This window comes from Hyperolius riggenbachi, chromosome 10 (assembly GCF_040937935.1).
Source record: "Hyperolius riggenbachi isolate aHypRig1 chromosome 10, aHypRig1.pri, whole genome shotgun sequence".
In the NCBI taxonomy this organism is placed as follows: domain Eukaryota; kingdom Metazoa; phylum Chordata; class Amphibia; order Anura; family Hyperoliidae; genus Hyperolius; species Hyperolius riggenbachi.
Window position 1 is genome coordinate 293826611 of NC_090655.1, and position 14364 is coordinate 293840974.

The 14364-nt window shown below is 47.0% G+C and overlaps 1 protein-coding gene across 2 annotated transcripts in view; it reads right to left on the minus strand.

The window, feature by feature from the left end:
* LOC137535602 (zinc finger protein 585A-like) overlaps positions 1–14364 on the minus strand; it is a 393680-nt gene that overhangs the window by 316301 nt on the left and 63015 nt on the right. The gene's annotated exons all lie outside the window — the stretch shown is intronic.

Sequence of the window (14364 nt, forward strand, 5' to 3'; positions counted from 1 at the left end):
TTTAAAGAAGCAGGGGTGATGTTTAATCATTTTAGAGAACGGGAGTACAAAACCAGTCTCCTCAATGGGGCCCTATCACGTGCTGCCGCCAAGAAACAGAGTGATCTACTCACACATAGACCAAATAGATCACAATACCGCATATCTGTGGTCTTAACGTATTCTCCCTTATCCTTACAGGCACAAAAGACTATCCGCCAACACTGGCATATACTGAGCACTGACCCTACTACTGCCGAAGTGTTTCGGGAGAAACCTATTTGCGCCTTCAAGCGCCCTAGGAGCATCCGTAACTCTCTGGTTCACGCCAGAAGCACAACAAATCCAAATCTCAATCAAGGTAATTGGCTTTCTATTCTATCCCGGCCGAAAGGCATGTTCCCCTGTGGACACTGTGTCCAGTGTGGATTTGTACTACGGGGTCCATCATTCCCCCATCCACAAACAGGCAAAGCCATATTTTTGAATGATTTTGCTAATTGCTCCTCAAAAAATGTCGTATACGGTTTGAATTTCCCCTTGTGGCAAGGTCTATGTGGGCCAAACCACACGAGACATCCGGACTCGCATCAGCGAGCATCGGAGCAATATAAGGTGTCGATTTGGATTCACCGGTTGCGAAACACTTTCTTACGGCAGGTCACAGTGTATCCCAGTTACGCTTTAGGGTGCCGTAAATTGTGGGTCCATCCTACAGAGGTGGGGACCTAGAACTCAAATTACTGCAACGTGAGCTATACTGGATATACAAACTACAAAGCAAAGTACCTTTAGGTATGAATGAGGGTGTCAGCCTGGCCCCTTTTACACGATAATTATTTTTACTCTGCCAAGACCACTATCTGAGTTTTTTTGCATCTCATCACCCATTTTTTTTCCCACCACCGCTAAGTTCTGATATGACCCATGTGCATAAAGATTTTATTCCGGTCACTTTTTGTAGATTCTTTATTTCTTAGGTCTATGGCCTGTGCTGTTAATGTGTGCCTGATTACTGGAGGGCTGCCATCCATGCTCTGTTTGCTTAGGATCAGACCGTTCTTAGCGACCCCTGTCATTCCCCTTATGTCCCAGCCATTTATTTGAACTGATGGTACATTAATCATTTTCCGCTTCTCTAAATTGTAGGACTAAACTGCACCTCCACGACCAGACACCGATCTGATTTGACAAGCCGGACACCGCTTCATCTCACAGCCTTTCAGCGCTAGCCGTTTGTACACACAATTCCCCTAGCATGTTATAGGTCAGGGCTTTTCAACCTGTGGTACGCGTACCACCAGTGGTACTTTGCTGTTGGCCAGGTGGTACATTCCAAGTTTGTTTGCTACTTAATTGCCCACCTGCCGCTTGTCCTGGTCCCCTCCTGCCTCCACAAAGTTTGGCTACCCCTCACTTGCTCCTCTGCCTCCCCACCAATGCCTCCTGCTATTCCCCTACCATATGCACCCCCCCCTTTCTTAAAGTGTACCTGTAAGAAAAAAGTGCCCTGGGAAGAGGAAGCATCTTGATCCTAAAGAGGCTTCCCCCTTTCTCCTCAGAGGGGATCCAGCGCTGGAACCCCTCAAAGATCTCCTTGTTGGTGTGAGTGTATGGGCGGTAGCAGCTCTCCACTCGGGCTCCTCTGGAAACAGCCGAGCCTGATCTGCTCACATCTATTGTGCTGGCACACTGGTGGTACTTCACATTTTTCAGGTGATAAAAGTGGTACAATGAGTGAAAACATTGAAAAGCACTGTTATAGGTTGCTGCAATACCCGGTCCCACCATTGGGAGAAGGGGCGCATGCCTCCCATACTGTGGCTGGCAATTGCTGGCCCCATATGGTTGGCAATGTCTGTTCCCAATGAATGGGAACCGGAAGTGACGTACTGGCGCCGCGGCAGGAAGCCGCGTGACGTCATTGGGCCGGCCCACGGTGTCTGGCGTGGGTGTAGATGAGCGCAGACCGCTATTTAACCAGCAGTTTTACAACAGAATGGTGCAGCACTACCCGGGGACCATCCCTTACCCTTTGAGAAAAACTAACGAAACAGCGCTGTCAGGTGTAACATTCACGGAAGCAGCGGTTGCGGGCACGCGGGGTGTCCTCGCAGCCGCCTCGCTTCCCTGCTCTGGGACTTCGCCCGTTCCTCTGGCGTCTAGTACGCCGAGGACGGGGCTGTCTGTTGCTCATAGGGTTGCTGTATCGCGCAGGGGCGCGCGGAGACAGGACCTGTATGCGGGGAGGATGCTCGTCAGCTGACGTCAGAGAAGACCCACGGCGCTCCGGATTGGCTGATTGGTAGGGGGCGCGGCCGTGGGCGTCTCCTCTGCTTCAAAAGCCTTCAGTCTTCACTCGCAACCTGTCTGCTGTTGCGAATACTCATATGTTAACGCTCAGACCCTTAGCTAGTTCCTAGCGTGTTGATCCGGCAGGACCCCGGGGAGTCACACTTAGCTCAGGATTGTTTGATAGCTGTAATTATAACGATTGTATATTGATATTCTGTGTATGATTCTGGCTACTCTCTGACCCTGCTCTTGCTAAACGATTCTGTACTTCTGCCCATCTGACTCTGTTGCTGAACCCTGCCTGATATATTACTACTCTCTCGCCTGTCGATTCTGTACTGTACCTGCCCGCCTGTTACTGATCCTAGCCTGTCTGACCACTCTACTCACCAGTGAGCCCTTGTCACTGGGTGAGGTGTTCTTTGCTAGTACTCATCAGCTCCCCTGGTGAGGTTTAGCCAAATTATTTAGTTACTGTGTACAAATAGTACCCACCAGCTTCTCTGGTGAGGTCTAGTTAAACTATTTAGTTACTGTTGCACCAAGCACTATACACCTTGCTACTCTGCTAGCTATAGTTGTATTATTGGTGATACTGCAGATCACCACATAATCAGGTATAGCGTCTGTATTATCAGTGATTCTGCAGATCACACAATCAGGTATAGCGTCTGTATTATCGGTGATTCTGCAGATCACACAATCAGGTATAGCGTCTGTATTATCAGTGATTCTGCAGATCACACAATCAGGTATAGCGTCTGTATTATCGGTGATTCTGCAGATCACACATAATCAGACGTCTGTGTTGCAACACCAATCGTTACATCAGGGTAATTATCCTTGCTTTCTGGACAATCATCTGATTTCTCTTACTGCTGCTAGCTGCCTATCCACTTGATCTGCTGTTGAGCAGAGACATTGTGCTACATTATAACTACATTTCTAGCAGCTATTTACCCTTTAGAATTGTACTGATTGTCAATTGATCTTCTTGCTGTGTATGCCTATTGTCAATCCTTGTGCATGTAGGATTCCATTGTTTGGGCTACTTTGTGTCACACAGAGCCCACTGTGTACTGTCCATGCTTAATGCCATTTTCTGTGTACTGTCTATGCTATTTTCTTTACAATATAACAAAGATTTAAGCATTACAACTGCTTGGTGTGCCAGTTATTCTTATATATAGGACAATAAACAGTGGTGTCACCCCTTATTCCAGCCCTGCTGCAGACACGACAATGTTTTCTTCGGATTCGGTGACCTGGGGTACTCAGAATTGGATAGACGTAATGCCTTCCATGCAGCCGGCTAGTTGCATCTTGGGGTTGGGCCCGGACACCTCCTGGATACAGGAGTTCCACAGTGATCTGTCTCTGAAATTGAAGAAACGATCCAGTTCTCCCAGACTTACTGTAGAGAACAAAGCTGTTGTAAACTGCCAATTGAATGAGGTAAAAAGACACATTTTTTTATACCAGCATCTTGTTTTCCGGGAAACTAAATAGGGCGCTAACCTCTGGTCATTGAAGTCCACCCCTCCCATGTTGACATTATATTCGTGGACGACAAGGGGTTTTTCAATGACCTCAGATCGCCGTTGAATTTGGACTGTCGTGTCTGCGTGAATGGGGGACAGAAGGTAAACGTCCCTGTTGTCCTTCCATTTCACCACGAGCAGGTCGTCAGCACACAAGGCGGCCCTCTGCCCCCGTTCAAGTCTGGTGGTAACGAGCCGTTGGGGGAAGCCCCGGCGACTAGGCCGCACGGTGCCACAGCATCGGATTTGTTCTATTTTCAAGTGCTGAAAGAGGGCCACACTTGTGTAATAATTGTCCACATAAAGATGGTACCCCTTCTGGAACAAGGGTGACACCAGGTCCCACACAACCTTTCCACTGCTCCCCAGGTAGTCAGGGCATCCGACCGGCTCCAATTTTGAGTCTTTCCCCTCATAGACCCTAAAATAAGGTGGCCGTTTCACAGAGCTTATACAGTTTCACCCCATACCGGGCGCGCTTGCTTGGGATGTACTGTTTGATGCGAAGGCGCCCGGTAAAATGTATGAGGGACTCTTCTACGCAGATTTGCTGTTTAGGGGTATAAGTGTTAAGCTTGGGGGTGTAATCTCCACAGTCAGCATACAACACATAAGCTGACGTGAAGGAGGTACACACACCAGCACAAGGGATCAGGATATCCCCAGTTTAGTGGAGGAGAGGACTGACTCCAATAGGAGATTGTGGTGCACAGAGCCGGTGCAGATCTGAACAGCCACAAACACTTTCGTAATAACGTCTCAGCGCAAAGTAGCGCTGAGCGCATAAACCAGGACTGAGGAGATCAGGACAGGTAGACAGAATGAACGCTTGCTAGCTAGCGATTACTTAGCGACAGCAAGCGTCCAAAACCAGACAGACTGGAATGAGGCAGCCAATGCGTTGCGGCGATGGCGTGCCTCACAAAGACAGGACAGGAGAGACAGGAAATAGCAGGATCGAGATAGATGAACGTAACACAGATAAATATACAATAAGTATGTTTTCCTAGCGTATTACAATTACAGCTATCAATAAAACTATTTGTAAGGTCTGACTAACATATGTATATATCGGCAATGAACCGATATATGACATAAGCAGGAACGCTGACTAGGACTGGAGTAATACAGGGAACAGGACTCAGAAGGATTCGTTATCTCTTCGCAGAGATGAACGCAATCCACAAACAGTAACAGAACAGGATTCAGAAGGATTCGTTATCTCTTCGCAGAGATGAACGCAATCCACAAACAGGACCAGGAGCAGGATACTAGCTCAGCACGGGTGTTCACGATACGCGCAAACTACCAAAACGTGCTGGAAGGCTGACTAACTGAACACAGGAAATAAACAGTTCGTGTACGTATATATCAGCGACACTGATGTATCAACGTAACACGAATACAAGGAAAATAACAAAATGTGCAAGTATGCGTATATATTGGCGATGAACCAATATATGACACAAGACAAGCAAGTAACAACTTCTAGAACAAGAGCAGAACTAGGAGGACTCGCTGACCCCTTCGCAGGAGTCAGCGCAGTCCACACGGACCAGGAACGAGGTGGGGCACGAGCAGAGTAACAGATAGAGTCTGAGACTATGGTAGCCCATGAGACATTGCAGGAAGCAGTTCTTTATACTGAGGTCATCCAATGGGAGCAGACCTGCAGATTCCCACACAAGTGAATGGTAATTAATCACAGGCTGATAGCAGGAAAAGGCAGACAATGATATGCAGCCTGCAGGACAGGGACTGCCCCTCCACTGCAGCAGACAATGTTTGTTTACACAAGAGCATGTTAAACTGTCATTAATTTCAGAGTGACTGCAGATGGAATCAGCAACTAGTTCAAGTGCAAACCAAACTATGCAAGAAAATGCATGTAATGACATCAGAACTGCTTGGGTTACAATACCACTGCAGCCAGCAATAAACGCTGCAGACATGATCATAACATTACCCCCCCCCCCTTAAAAGCGGATACCAGACGCTTTTTGAAACTGAAATTCCCAACAAAACAATCTGACTGATAATTCATGATGACCGGGACAGCCCGGCAAGACCAAATTCCAGAATCAGTCCCCACAAGACTGGACCCATCAGAACCAGAACCTACAGAACCATGCCGTCAGCACCACAAGCCTCAGTGTGATACCCATCAGAACCACGACTTCCAGAGAAAAGCCCCCAGAAACTCTCTGAGCGATACCCACCGCCTTCTCGGGACTGTCCAAAAACGCCAAAGCCTTTGCAATGCCCACCGGAACTGTCCCCACCAACACAAAACCCACCGTTGAACCAGTCCAAGGTACCAGGACAAGTTTCCTCAGAGATCTCCCAGAACACTTGGAAGCTCCAAAGAGATCCCCACAGGTCAGAACGCCCCTTAGGTTCACATGGAGAACCATCAAGAACCCCTATGGAACCCAGGGCAACTTTAGAGTCAGGGTCACAAGGACAAACATCAAGATCAGGGTTTTTAGGGACCAGAACCATCTCCGGGCATGCAGGCCAACCGGCAACATCAGAACATGTCTCCACTAGGGAAGCGTGTGAGCACGCCAACACAGACACACTTGGGCACTCTGGCATACGAAGCACATCTGGGCACACTGGCACAAGAGAGACTTCTGGGCATGTCAAGGAACTGCGAACCTCAAAGTCAGTCAAGGTAGGACCGAAACCAGGACTGGGCAAAAAAAAATCATCATGACTAGACTTCACAGTTACTGGATTGTCACTAAAAAATGCAGGATTAGACTTAGATGTCTCTGATTCCAGCAAAGTTATTAACAAATCATGTTCAGGGGCATTTACAAGACAGGACAAATCTTCTGATGTATGCACCGAACTAGACAGGGTTCCCATAACTTCTTCTGGACTAGACAGAGACTCATCAAATACACTGGATTGGAGCTCATGAAGGGCTGCAAAACAAGTCAGTAGTGCAGCAATCCCCACTGAACTAAGCAAAACTGAGTAACTCACTGGACAGGAAGGGGACTCAGGAACTTCTGCCACACCGGCCAGAGAACCAGAATTTTCCAGGATACAGGGCTGGGTTTCAGAAACACTCATTAACCCGGACTGAAATTCTGAGATTTCTATTATTTTTTCCAGCGAGTCAGAATTATCCATGTCACAGGGCAAGACTTTTGAAACATTCAGAGGACAGGGCTGGAGTTCCTCGGCTGTTACAACACTGGAGAGGGACTCAACAACATTGGTTAAATCAGACTGTGTACAGGGCAAGGCATCTAACACACTTGCTGACGAGGACAATATTTCAATGGCTTCTGCTTCGCTGGGCAGAAATTCATCAAGTTTTATTAGAGCAGACTGTAATTCCAAAACAGCTGCTAGACAAGTGAATATTACTGCAACACCAACTGAGGTAAGCAGTGCCTCAGACTGTTCTGCTAGAGGGTTTGAAGTATCCAAAGTACTAGGTGAAGCATAAGACTCTGTGACCACAGCTTCACTGGACAGGATCACCGAACAGTCCACACTGCAGGGCAAAACCATGGAAGCACCTGCTGGACAGCATAATGATTCTGTGACCTGAGTTTCATTGGAGAGATCTACTGCACAATTCATGGTACAGGGCAAGTTCACTGGAACATTTTCTGAACACGGTAATAATTCTGCGATTTCGGACTCACATAGCAGACGCTCTGAGTTATTCATGAAACTAGAGTGAGGTGTAGAAACAGGAAGATCAAAACACAATGTTTGCGCATCTAAATCACCATTCAATTGTGAAATTGGAAAATTCAGATGCTGGGGTTCTGAGATTTCTGGACAGGATTGCTGGGACTCAGAAACTGATGTAGTGCATCTATTGGCATCTGCTGGATCAGACAGGAGTTGAACTTTATTAACACAGGTAATTTCTGCAGAAGTGTTTGCAGAGACAGGCAAGATTTTTCTGGTGTCTGTTTCACTGAACAAAGACTCATGAGTACTGGCTAAGCTGGACTCAGAAGTCAGCAGGACCTCTGGGTCCTCTGCTGAGAAATTTGTGCAGGGCAAGATTAAGGAAGTATTAGTAATTTCTGTCTTACTGGGAAGTAACACTGAGTTATCCATGGTACAGGGTGGAATTACAGGAACTTCAATTTCACACAAAAGGAGCTCTGAATCACTCGCTGAATCAGCCAAAGGTGCTGAAGCAGGCGAGTCCTCAGGAACTGAGGAAGTGGAACAATCTCCACTTGACAGTGTGTCTTCCCTGGTATCAACTGATTGAATCGCATAAAATTCGTCCAGAATCATTCTCCACACATCGATCAATGGAGCCACAAAGTCATACCCACACACACCAGTTTTTATTAGGTTACAGGCAGACTTAATGCATGCATTCAATACTAATTCACTTTTTGCACTGTAAAACTGACAAAATGAACTTGCATCTTTCTTCCATTCATAGACCAGGGCTTCCATCTCTCCTTTCTCAAATGGAGGATCCCATGCATATTTAACAGCTGAGCATTCCGGCTGATCATAGTTTGCAAATGTGTTAGTGGCAGAAACATACATTGGGTTATTTAGCAGGTGATTGGCCGATTTCTTATTCCTAAGGATCTCCAATACCTGTAGCAAGTGTTGAACTGTAGCGTATGCACGAATAAATTGATCTGTTCAATACTCTGTAATATATCTTCATAATCATATTCAGATAATTCATTTAAACAAGAACTTTTATTTTCCCTGGCTAGCAATGAAAGTTCATTAGTAGTTTCATAGGTCCATTTGACTCCCCTGAATGGTGACTGAATTTCATTATCTGCTACTGGCGGAGTCTCATTACAGATCTGATGCGCAGTCGCCAAGGGCAACGACTCCGCTGATTGTAACGCTTTTCTTTTGGAGCGTTTACGTTTGGCTTTAGACCCTGCTGCCTTAGCAGAAGAAAAGTTATCAGAACAATTATCTGCTTGCTGATTATTTTTGTAGGCAGTAGAAGGAGCAGCTGATTGACAAGCTGCCAGGAGCTTATCAAAAGGGCTAGGCAAATCGGTTTTGCGCAGCCAGTTATGGATCACAAACGCTAGAAATTCCAGTGGTGTCTCTTTTAAATTGGTATGATCCAAGACATCGTAGGCCCACTGAAACAATCTTCCCTTAATAAAAAACATAAACTAGCTGGGGGGCCCACGTTGAAACAGGAGTAGCCTGGAGCTCAGGATTGGCCAGGAACCTGGCACATTCAGAAAAAAACTCATTTTCTGTTTCAGAATTGAGCTTCTCAAATTTCTTAAAGGAACAGGAACCATAACAAACAGTGTCATTTTTGCTGGGAACCCCCCCCACAATGGGGATTGGTAATGGGGCTACCATAATGTTAAGCTTGGGGGTGTAATCTCCACAGTCAGCATACAACACATAAGCTGACGTGAAGGAGGTACACACACCAGCACAAGGGATCAGGATATCCCCAGTTTAGTGGAGGAGAGGACTGACTCCAATAGGAGATTGTGGTGCACAGAGCCGGTGCAGATCTGAACAGCCACAAACACTTTCGTAATAACGTCTCAGCGCAAAGTAGCGCTGAGCGCATAAACCAGGACTGAGGAGATCAGGACAGGTAGACAGAATGAACGCTTGCTAGCTAGCGATTACTTAGCGACAGCAAGCGTCCAAAACCAGACAGACTGGAATGAGGCAGCCAATGCGTTGCGGCGATGGCGTGCCTCACAAAGACAGGACAGGAGAGACAGGAAATAGCAGGATCGAGATAGATGAACGTAACACAGATAAATATACAATAAGTATGTTTTCCTAGCGTATTACAATTACAGCTATCAATAAAACTATTTGTAAGGTCTGACTAACATATGTATATATCGGCAATGAACCGATATATGACATAAGCAGGAACGCTGACTAGGACTGGAGTAATACAGGGAACAGGACTCAGAAGGATTCGCTATCTCTTCGCAGAGATGAACGCAATCCACAAACAGTAACAGAACAGGATTCAGAAGGATTCGTTATCTCTTCGCAGAGATGAACGCAATCCACAAACAGGACCAGGAACAGGATAACTAGCTCAGCACGGGTGTTCACGATACGCGCAAACTACCAAAACGTGCTGGAAAACTGACTAACTGAACACAGGAAATAAACAGTTCGTGTACGTATATATCAGCAACACTGATATATCAACGTAACACGGATACAAGGAAAATAACAAAATGCGCAAGTATGCGTATATATTGGCGATGAACCAATATATGACACAAGACAAGCAAGTAACAACTTCTAGAACAAGAGCAGAACTAGGAGGACTCGCTAACCCCTTCGCAGGAGTCAGCGCAGTCCACACGGACCAGGAACGAGGTGGGGCACGAGCAGAGTAACAGACTGAATCTGAGACTATGGTAGCCCATGAGACATTGCAGGAAGCAGTTCTTTATACTGAGGTCATCCAATGGGAGCAGACCTGCAGATTCCCACACAAGTGAATGGTAATTAATCACAGGCTGATAGCAGGAAAAGGCAGACAATGATATGCAGCCTGCAGGAAAGGGACTGCCCCTCCACTGCAGCAGACAATGTTTGTTTACACAAGAGCATGTCAAACTGTCATTAATTTCAGAGTGACTGCAGATGGAATCAGCAACTAGTTCAAGTGCAAACCAAACTATGCAAGAAAATGCATGTAATGACATCAGAACTGCTTGGGTTACAATACCACTGCAGCCAGCAATAAACGCTGCAGACATGATCATAACAATAAGCATCTGCAAATCTGGATGACAGGTGGTCTATGAGGGGCCGAATTTTGTGGAGCCGGTCATAAGCAGGGTGGTCACTTCAATGACAAGTTTCATTGTTATTGAAGTGCAGGATGTTCTCAAATCGTGTCCTGGACATGGCAGCAGAGTACAGGGGAACATGATATGCTGGGTCCGTAGACCAATAAGACCGCAACACATTCTGTTTTACTAGTCCCGTGTGAAGGAGAAGGCCCCAAAAAATTTTAATTTTGAAAACTTGGACTGGTTTCCACAGAAAAGGCTGGGCAAGGAACTGGATTGGCGGTTATATATTGTGTGACCTTACGGTTGTTCTCTGCCACAACTAAGTCTAAGAGATCCTGGGTGATGAACAGATAGAAAAAGTCTAGGGGCGATCCTAGATTATCTGTCTCCACCTGGACTCCAGACTGGGCGGTGAAAGGGGGAAGTACGGGTGCGGCGGAATCAGGGGATTGCCAATTTGGGTTTGCCAGCACCTCTGGTAAACTAGGGGTAGTACGGGCCCGTCTTCTTGGTGGCTGCGACTGGGGTCTTACTGCACGTGCCACCGAACCAGTTTCAACTTCCATGCTGGTGCTCACCACTTCACCAGGGTATACGGAAGTACTGGTGCTAGGTCCAGGAGATGTTGTGCTGCTGGTGCCTGCCCCACCATGAAATCTCAGACCAGCACTAGCACCACTCTGCTGCCCTTGAGGCCGATCCTGCGCCACCTGCGGTCCAACGACATGGGGTGTGGTACGCCTGGCTCTAGCAGGGACCTCAACTTCGTCATCGCTATCGGTCAGAGAGCCACTGCTGTTCACCGGTTCCTATTGACCCGGATGATTCGTCGAATGACCAGGGCCATGTACCCGTACACCTCATCATCGGCATACCCCTTTCTTGCCATGGTGGACTGCTAAATTTAGGGGGTATTCCTCTGAGACTACACAGAAAAAAAAGCACCTACCTAGCAAAAGGGAGTACTTGAGGAGCAGAAAGCTGTGGTCACAGAGTTTTGATAAAAAAAAAAACAATCAAAACTGATCTTTACATTGCCACAGCTATTGTACAGTGTTTTTTGCAGTGATCAGGAAAAAAAATTCTGTCACTGCGGAGGGGCGGGCTGAACGCAAGTGCAGGCGAACGATCAGGCCTGATCGGGCAAACACTGCGTTTTTTAGTGGATCCTAGTGACCCCAATATAGATCTGACTGCGATCAGTAATGATCACTTACAGATACTATATAGTACCAATGTTGATTAGCGACAGTGATGACGCCAATTAGTGACTGTGGTGCAGTGGGCTGAGCACTAACTGACACTAACAAAAAGGCCTAGCTAACTGGCCTAACTGCTAACACTAGTGATACTAAAAAAGTGACAGTTTTCACTGATCACTGTTTTTAGATCACTAGGATAGTGACAGGGGGGTGATCTGGGGTGTGTGTGAGTGTGCGTGCGTGTGTGTGTGTGTGGACAATTAAAGCCAATCACGAGAAAACAAAGCCAATCAAAGCCAATCACAGGGCAAACACAGGCCAATCAAAGGGCAATCACGGAACAATCAAAGCCGATCACGGGACAATCAAATACAATTGCAGCACAATCAAATACAATGCACTGGGAAGGTGATTGGGGGGGTGGGGGTCTGAGGGCGATCTGAGGGTGTGGGGGGTTGATTAGGTGCCCGCACAGGGCAGACTAGGTCCTGATTTATGGGTGGCAGGCACAGGTGGTGACGATGGGAGGTCAGTGAGGGATTACAGGGGAGAATAGATGTAAACAATGCACTGGGGAGGTTATCAGGAGGGGGGGTCTGAGGGCAATCTGAGGGTCCGGGTGGGTGATCAGGTGCCCCCAAGGGACAGTTTAGGGTCTGCTCTGATGGGTGGTGGTGACAAGGGGTGATAGGCAGGTGATTGACAGGTGATAGACAGGTGATCAGTGCGTAAGGCAGCTGTATACAGTATACAGGGGGTGGCCTGGGGGGGATCTGAGGGTAGGGGGAGTGATCAGGGGACCCTAGGGGGCAGTTAGGGACCTAATCTATTGACAGTTAGTGACAGGGAGTGATTTATGGGTTTATAGCGGGGTGCTTGGGTGCAAAATGTGCTGGGGTGTCAGGGGGGGGTTCTGAGGGCTGGGGTGGACGATCGGGGGGGGGGTCTGTATGGGTAAAAAATTGTGTGTGGTTGTACTTATCCACTGGGCTGCCGTCCTCTCTGATGGTCACACGACGAAGAGACCATCAGAGGAGGCGGCAGCCAGTAAAATACACTTTGTTACATAAACAAAGTGTATTATACACTTTCCATTGGCCCGATCGGCATATTTGAAACCCGCCGGCGCTCCTAATTGGCTGGCGGATTATCACGCCAAGTGGGCGCAGCCAGTTGCCAGTGGCAGATCGCACTACGGCAAACGACCGCAATACGCCCATGGGCTGCAGCGGCAGGCGTGGTTAGGCGGCGATCGCGTCATGCATGAGCGATCGCCGCCTAACCACGCCTGTCGCCGCAGCCCATGGGCGTATTGCAGTCGTTTGGCCCAGCCCTTGCCGCCGCCCATGGGCTGTGGGCAGTCGCAAGTGGTTAATCACACCCCTAGCGACACCTCCAACTTGTGCACAGCAGCCATATCAGTGTGACTTAGAATCTGAGCTATTCAGACCCCAACAACAACAATTAGCCTCTCAGCACTCTCTTATTATCAGGAGTGTTTGTTCAGCCAGATAAAAGTGCTGTGGCTTTTATTTATGCTTCAGGAGAGCTGTGGCTGCATAAGACTGCAGATTCTCGCTAATTTGCATAGATAAAGCACATGGTTAATTAACCCTTGCAAAGGACAAAATAAAAAGTGAAAACAGGTACTTTCTGAATAAACTGAACACTATGACCATTATTGAATTCACTTTTATTGTAAAGTTTTCTACTAATTAATAATTTTACACCTCAATAGTAAAATGTATTTAAAGCTACCTGCAAGCAATAAAATAGAAAAATGTTATCAGTACCTTTCACCTACTTTTTTGTAGATTTTCAGTAGCAGAGTGCTGACAAGTTACCTTACAGAGTAAATACAGTATCTCCTAGGAGAAAAAGGGAACTGAATAAAGTCCTATTTGTTTATCTAATCATGTTGAAGGACTTCAAAGTGGACCTGAACTCTTCCATAGGACACAAGGAAAACATAGGGGAATGCACCCTGTATGTATTTACAGAGTTTATCCAGCCTAATGCCCCCTACTCTGTGTTTAATCACATGTTGTAATTTGATCTCTCAGCTGTGTCACCTGACTGCCATGGCAGATAAGCTCATGTGAAAGCACAGGGTGTTAAAAATATGTCTGCTTCCATCAATCAGGAAGTAGAAACTGTGCAGACTTATTGCAGGATTTGTATCGGCTGTAACACAGATGTTTTAGTTGTTTGAAGGTTATTTTGCTGTTGTGGATCCTTTGGAGCAGAGAGGCAGTTCTGAGTTCAGGTCCACTTAAATGCTTTACAAACCAATGCACTGAGCAGCATGAAAGAGTCCTCTGGATTCTGGGTAAATTTGCTGCCATGTGCCTCTAGCAGGAGATAATAGGAACCCTGATGGCCAAAGCATTTCCCACACTCAGAGCAGTAATAGAGCTTCTCCCAGTGATGAGAGAGGGATAAGCGGAACTGAGGAAGCCTGTTATTGGCTGCTGCACTCCCCCTCTCCATCCCCCCTACTGCCTGCTATGCTGGGGAGATGGAGAGCTGTATGCTGTGGCCACTTCAGGTTCACTGGAGGCAAAGCTGTTTCAC